Source organism: Rutidosis leptorrhynchoides, chromosome 2 (genome assembly GCF_046630445.1).
Source record: "Rutidosis leptorrhynchoides isolate AG116_Rl617_1_P2 chromosome 2, CSIRO_AGI_Rlap_v1, whole genome shotgun sequence".
Classification (NCBI taxonomy): domain Eukaryota; kingdom Viridiplantae; phylum Streptophyta; class Magnoliopsida; order Asterales; family Asteraceae; genus Rutidosis; species Rutidosis leptorrhynchoides.
In genome coordinates, this window is record NC_092334.1 from 592,672,937 (window position 1) to 592,681,155 (window position 8,219).

General features: G+C 34.0%; 1 long non-coding RNA gene across 2 annotated transcripts; it reads right to left on the reverse strand.

The window, feature by feature from the left end:
* Positions 1-4,647: 4,647 nt before the first annotated feature.
* Positions 4,648-8,014, reverse strand: LOC139893349 (uncharacterized). 2 transcript variants are annotated; one of them, XR_011774485.1, is made up of 3 exons: positions 7,963-8,014; positions 7,573-7,622; positions 4,648-5,037 (listed from the first exon to the last, which is right to left on the reverse strand). It is a non-coding gene; the product is annotated as an uncharacterized lncRNA (long non-coding RNA). The 2 variants fall into 2 exon arrangements; XR_011774484.1 differs by lacking the exon at positions 7,963-8,014 and adding an exon at positions 5,122-5,168 and having other exon boundaries at positions 7,573-7,609.
* Between the last annotated feature and the right edge of the window lie 205 nt (positions 8,015-8,219).

An 8,219-nucleotide genomic window follows, 5' to 3' on the forward strand; every position in this document is an offset into this window, starting at 1 on the left:
GTTTCTCCGACATATACCTTAACGGGTATGATTATCAGTCAGTGACAACAGAAAATGAGAAATATTTAAGTATCACTGACAAGAGTCATGTGGTTGAAAAACTGCCAAGACTTAGTTCTGGATTACATTATACACATATAAATGTACCAGAAATACATATGGTAGTTAACGAAAAATATATTGATCCTGGTGTATTCAGTTTATGGCATAACAGATTAGGCCATCCAGGATCAACAATGATGAAAAGGATTATTGAATGTACTCATGGACATCCACTAAAGGATAGAAAAATCCATCATGATACAATGGTTCCATGTACATCTTGCTCTCTTGGAAAATTGATAACTAGACCCTCACCACTTAAGGTTGAGAAAGAATCACCAATGTTTCTTGAAAGAATTCAAGGTGATATATGTGGACCAATTCATCCACCATGTGGACCATTTAGATATTTCATGGTTCTAATAGACGCATCTAGCAGATGGTCTCATGTTTGTCTGTTATCAAGCCGTAATGTGGCATTTGCAAAATTTCTTGCCCAAATTATTAAATTGAGAGCTCATTTTCCTGATTACACCATTAAAAGGGTGAGACTTGATAATGCTGATGAATTTACATCTCAAGCATTTAATGACTATTGCATGTCTATAGGAATTGTTGTTGAACATTCTGTTGCTCATGTGCATACACAAAATGGTTTAGCCGAGTCATTGATTAAACGTTTACAGTTAATCGCTAGACCATTGATAATGAGAACAAAACTCCCTGTATCTATATGGGGTCATGCAATTTTACATGCTGCTGCATTGATTCGCATCAGACCAAGTGCAAGTCATAAATATTCCCCCCTACAACTTGCTTTTGGTCAAGAGCCAAATATTTCTCATCTTAGAAGATTTGGTTGTGCAGTGTATGTTCCAATTGCGACACCACAACGTACAAAAATGGGCCCTCAAAGGAGGTTGGGAATATATGTTGGATATGAAACATCTTCAATATTAAGGTATATTGAACCTATGACAGGTGACGTTTTTACAGCACGTTTTGCTGATTGTCATTTTAATGAAACATTGTTCCCTAGATTAGGGGGAGAAATGAAAAATAAAGAAAATGATGTTTCATGGTGTGAACCTCAATTAAAGTATCTTGATCCTCGCACAAAATAATGCAAGACAGAAGTTCAAAAGATAATGCATATACAAGAACTTGCAAATCAATTGCCTGATGCATTTACAGATACAAAAACGGTGACAAAATCATATATACCAGCAGTAAATATTCCAGCTCGAATTGAAATTCCAAAAGCTGGTAATAACGTCACTCATGAATCTTTGCCACGTCAGAAACGTGGAAGACTAATTGGTTCAAAGGATAAAAATCCTCGAAAAAGAAAATCAGCTGATAATGAAGTAAAAGAAAGTGTTCAAGAAGAACCACAAATCAGTACTCCTACTGCAGAGGAGATTGATGATGTCAATACAGAAATTGCAATCAATTATGCATATTCAAAAATATTATGGAACCGAAATGAAATGAAAAATCTTGATGAGAAATTTTCATTTAATGTTGCATATGACATCATGAATAATGATGATGATCCAGAACCAACATCTATGGTTGAATGTCAAAATAGACATGATTGGGCTCAATGGAAAGAAGCAATACGAGCTGAATTAGAATCACTCAATAAAAGAAAAGTTTTCGGATCCATCATTCTCACTCCTAAAGATGTGAAACCTGTAGGATACAGATGGATTTTTGTCCGAAAAAGAAATGAGAAAAATGAAGTTACAAGGTATAAAGCTAGACTTGTAGCTCAAGGTTTTTCTCAAAGACCGGGAATTGATTATGAAGAAACTTATTCCCCTGTTATGGATGCAATTACTTTTAGGTACTTAATCAGCCTGGCAGTTTCTAAAAATTTAGAAATGCATCTCATGGATGTTGTGACTGCTTACCTATATGGATCACTTGATAGTGATATATATATGAAGATACCTGAAGGATTTAAGGTACCAGAAGCATCAAATGCAAAACCCAAAGAAATGTATTCGATTAAATTACAAAGATCTTTATATGGGTTAAAACAATCGGGACGTATGTGGTATAACCGATTAAGTGATTACTTGATAAGCAAAGGGTATACAAATAACCTTACTTGCCCTTGTGTTTTCATTAAGAAAACAACATCCGGATATGTGATCATAGCTGTTTATGTTGATGATCTTAACATCATAGGTACAAATAAAGAGATCTATGAAGCCATTCAACTTCTAAAGAAAGAATTTGAAATGAAAGATCTCGGAAAAACCAAGTATTGCCTTGGTTTACAAATTGAGCATATGCCTAATGGTTTACTTGTACATCAAACAACATATACTGAAAAGATTTTGAAACGTTTCAATATGGACAAGGCAAAACCATTAAGTACTCCTATGGTTGTTAGATCACTCAATGTTGAAACTGATCCATTTCGTCCATGTGAAGATCATGAAGATATTCTTGGACCAGAAGTACCATATCTTAGTGCAATTGGAGCTCTTATGTATCTTACAAATTGTACAAGACCTGACATTTCTTTTGCAGTTAATTTGTTGGCAAGGTTCAGCTCTGCTCCTACCAAAAGACACTGGAATGGGATCAAACACATATTTCGATACCTTCGAGGAACTACTGATTTAGGATTATTTTACTCTAACGAATCAAAACAAGATTTGGTTGGTTATGCTGATGCAGGTTATTTATCTGATCCACATAAAGCTAAATCTCAAACTGGATATGTATTCCTAAATGGAGGTACTGCAATATCATGGCGTTCTCAAAAACAAACACTTGTTGCTACATCATCAAATCATGCCGAAGTGATTGCATTACATGAAGCTACTCGGGAATGTTTTTGGTTGAGATCAATGACACAAATCATTACTGATTCTTGTGGACTAGAACGCGATAAAAGTCCAACAATTATCTATGAAGATAATGCAGCTTGCATAGCACAGATGAAAGAAGGGTATATCAAAAGTGACCGAACCAAACACATACCTCCTAGATTCTTCTCATACACTCAAAATCTCATTAAGGACAACGAGATTGAAATGAGATATGTTCAATCCAGCAAAAACTCTGCTGATCTTTTCACGAAAGCACTTCCAACTGCTATTTTCAGAACACACGTTCATAACATTGGCATGAGACATGTTCAAAAGATGTAACAACCGAAGCGATGTCTACTTGAGGGGGAGTCAACTCCATGCTGCACTCTTTTTCCCTTAGCTAAAGTTTTTCCCACTGGATTTTCTTTAGCAAGGTTTTTAACGAGGCAGTAACTTACAGTTGATCTTCAACAAACAAAATTGCTATCCAAGGGGGAGTGTTATAATATATAAATATATATATATAAATGGATAGTCAATTATTGATACACAAAAGTAATATTATTGTATTACCTAAACTTGTGATATTTTTGCTATAAATAGCCATGAATGCAAGCATTAAACTTGCACCATTTCTCACACTTACAAAGTGTTTCTTTCTTTCTCTCCATTATCATCTTTGTTCTTACACTTCATTATTAGTATTCTTAATCAAGAATCAAATCACTAAAGGTAGTTATAAGCCTACTGAATTATAACAAATAGGATATATAAAATTTCGTAAAGAATAAATGAGTCAAGCTAGATGATTTCCATAATATTTTAATTAATCAATAATAGTATGCCATCCAACATACACTATATCATGTTAAGTGGCCATAGCTAGCAAACAAATACTGTATCAGGAGTGATCTCCATTGTCTCCACTACAATCCACAAGTACCTGCACACACAAAGTAAATAGTGAATATAAAGTCAGACATACATTAATGGGAGCTGATACGTACACCACTTACTTTTTGCCATACACCACCAAAATTTAATTTTGGACCATTTTACCCTTTCTCATAATTAATTTAGGGAAAAGGGCCTTGAGTTAGAAAGGGTAAAATAGTCAAAGATTGTAGTTTGGTGGTGTATGGCAAAAAACAAGTGGTGTACGGATCAACTCTCTATATTAATACTTCCTAATTAAGTAATTAGTATAGTTTTTGGAGTTAATGCCTTTTACTTTTTTTTTTTTTTGAACAGCAATACCGGATCCCCCAGTGGGGAACCACCCACACGTTCATCTCCCACAACCTACCCCCAATTGTTGCCCAGAAGGAAACCCAGCCCAATCCAAGGGCATGGGCGGTAAAACCCACCCTCCCCCACTGCCCCCATAACGCGATGTGCGAAAGGCACCCTTGGGTGAAATTAAAGTGGGTGAAATTAAAGGGTAAAGGACTAAAGGGCAACCTTGTGTGCAATGTTGCATCCCATGGGAATCGAATTTTTGACCTCTCACTAAGAGAAACAGATCACTACCACATGCGCTACAAACACAAAGTTGTTAATTCCTTTTACTCGCCGGAAGCAAAATAGAAATGTACAACCATGTACTAAAAATCTACACATTCTATCTTTACACATTTTGACCAGTTAGCTTGGCACACTAAAAACGCTTTGGAAAACTCCGTTCATACCATTATAAATGCAAACAATATGTAGCAGATACAAGTCAAATTATAAACATTGATATGTACACACCATATAGTGTAGCTATAAACTTCAGCCTTATCAAAACTTTTATAGCTTCCCGCATCGTACACAATTCATAATGTGTCAAGTCAAAAGACTCGTAAACAACTGCAGTAGAAAATAAGACAATTGATGTTAATATATAAATCGCCTTTTTACAACTGCATAATCCGAGATGATAAAAAAACCACCCACTCTTGTTATCAACAGCAACACGGCAATACGAAATACAGCCGTATCATACCAAATACAACTGTATCATCAACCATAAACCTTCGCTCAGCTCCAAAAATTCCGTCATCTTCATATAATCATTCCATCCTAAACAAGTATGATCCCCACTCTTGTTATCAGGAGCAAAACGTCCATACGAATCCCCATGCATATGGTTTAACCCCGGCTTTTGATTCAAAGCAGACATCTGAAACAAACATCAACAACTCGTATCAAATATTAAAAATTTCTCCTATTTTACTATACAAACACATGCCCTAATAATTCACACCAGTAACATAACTCTGATAAATACTGATCTGCAAATTACACTCCCCCCTGCAGGGAAAAACAGGATACATTATCTTATGTATATCTTTTAACATAGTAAAAGTACGAACTTTCGGAAAAAACATACCCAGAATTAAAAGAAATTAAATCCAAAAAGCCTAAAGCAATCAAAACGATGGGACAAATTTAATACCTTAAACATACCTAGATTAACATAGTTACACAAGTTTGTCGGACAATATCAAAAACCCTAAATTCTCACCGAAATTGAATAATTACTTATAATGATTGCTGAAGTATGAACCCCATTTATCTGAGTTGCTTATGCTACTAATTCGCCATTATAATTTCGATGCATTGAAAATATCCATTTGTTACAATTCAATGTGAGAGTGAACACATATCTTATATATTATATTATACATCTGAAATAAAGTAAAGAAGGAAGAATCAATAATCAGGGAATAACCAATTCTTGCCTTTTTGTGATAATGATAAAACTTTACTCGTATGAACGGGGATATCAGATTGTAACATCGAAAAAAGGTGATATCCTTAAAAAAACTATCGATCGTTCTTCTTATATATATTTACTAAGTATTGAGCCTGTGCGTTTCATGGTAGTTGAAAAAAGCGTTAAAGAGTAGCCGAGTGTTTCTCAAACAGGTTAAATGACAAAATATTCGATAGTGTTAGCTTCACAACCGAAAATAGGTATTAACTACTAATAAAAATATTTGATAAATTCCACACAAGAGTGTCATATCTCAATAACTCTTGAAAGTTGAAACCAACAAACTCACATCATAGATTGGCCATTGCCTTCTCTTGTATCTCACCATCAGTCACAAATCAAAGCATTAGCATATACATGTTTATGTTTATATACATTATATGATACATATGTACAGACTTAGGGAATTAATACCGTTTGAATCTTAGAAACACAAATCATATCATTAACAGATCGTGTTGACATAATATATTATTAGAGTAATGGTAAATAACAATAACAGCACTGCATACATGATTAAGACTTAAATGATCCAACTAATTGAGACCCTTATAGTATGAGTTCAAGTTACCATGTAAATTTTCATGCGGGTAAAAACTGATCAGTATGGCTTGGCCAATATGAATTATTATATGAACTCATAATAATTATGTATTTGGATGTTGTAAGCATTTGAAACCACCCAGATAAAGTTTCAATTTCAACCATTTGACCAAATGGAGGGGACAGAAAACCCAGGTCAACTCATGTATAACTAAATGGTCCCGAACCTGTAACAACTTGTTGTCACCTACAACTATTGTCGTATATAACTGTTAACCCTAGAACCAAATTAGTCTAATATAGGATAATTTCTTACTGTTGTTTCAATGTATTTTCTTAAGTCTATTTTCAATCATTTCCAACAAATTTACGGTTTCTGAAACCCTTCTGGTTTCTAAGACCCTTGCGTTGTTAAATCTTTTGATAAAAATTATATAAAGATGAGACAACATTAACTTGAAAGTGATGATCTAGGATTTTAGAAACAGCATCTTTGACATCATACAGAGCTTTACGTGATACATGATCATGTTTAAAGCTCGCTAAAGTGACTCAAGCTTTATGTGCTCGCTCAAACCGCTCAAACGGATATTTCATCAATGTGCATGAATTAGTTAATAAAAAATACAATTAAGGTATTAAGCCCGTGCTCAAACAGGTAATTCATCTAGCACATTTCACCTAAAGTTACAATTGTATGCTAGAAAAACAATTTCACTGAAAGTTCAACAGAAAGTGAGTGAAGCAGAAAGTAATGGAAGCACTATCGTAGTTTAACCTATACAAATGTGAACCATAAGTAAGTTACATCCGTGATTGGAAGTTTGCAAATATCTTTAGACATAAATGGCGTTTGTATATTACATTCAACATAGTACACATATAAATTAATACCGAGCCAGCTTCCGCAAATTCAAAACAAGATCAGTATGAAAAATTACAATTAAGATAATGTGATATTCCTAACAAAAGTTCACGTGTTTTTGATGATAAAGGCCTGTGTAGCCATTTACCTTCTGCTAACTTATTGATCAACAGATTCTTGTTAGGAGTTGGTTCTAAACCCTTTAGTTTACTCAAATAAGTCCTTATATACATACATATAAATTCATCGCACATTAACAACTTAGAATGCATATTACTTCGTATTTACCTAGTCAAGGTCGAGTAGGTCTGTAGATGTACAGATTAACAACTTAGAACGCATATTTCTCCGCATATACCTAGTCAAGGTCGAGTAGGCATTAACCGTAGTTGCAGTACATGAGCCTCAAACTACAGAACCTGCTATTTCCACCCCTGACTAAACATTGCAGTTCAAAAGCATGCATGCGATACATTGGTAAAACTAATAATTATGAAAAAACACAAAAAGAAGGAAGAAAAATTGCTTACAGTGATTGAGATATTAGAGTCCAATGACGCCTAAGTGTTATCCATCTTAACTAAGAATTCAAAAAATAAGATACATCCTATATTGGAATAACTGATCAATGTTTTATCATGCAATCAAATCACACAATAATTCATTCCTAAGATTTGTGAGCATTGTATTAATTGATATCGAGATAAGATTAAAAATTAGTATTTATTTTGACAATCATATCACAAAGTTCCATGAACGGTTATGAACCTTTAATTTGTAAACCTTCTATTTGTAAGTGATAATCTTAAGTGATTCCTGCTTCAGATCACACAATAATTCATTCTTAAGATTCAAGAAATGTTGTATTAATTGATAACGAAATAAGATTAGAATTAACAATGATTTTGACAATGACAAACCTCCATGAACGGTTATGCATCTCCGATTTAATTTGTAAACCTTCGATTTGTAAGTGATTCAAACGATTCTCTGCTTTGTTTGATCAGATTGTTTGAAATCGACGATTTCGATGAACGTAATTTTGGGAGTAGGCTGTATTTAGCGATTATGTGGGGTTGGGGTAATTTTTTAGGGAGTTGATATTTACTAACATTTTTTTTTGATAAATCTACACAGATTTAATAAACTGTTAATGAGATGTTCACAAGTTTTTTTG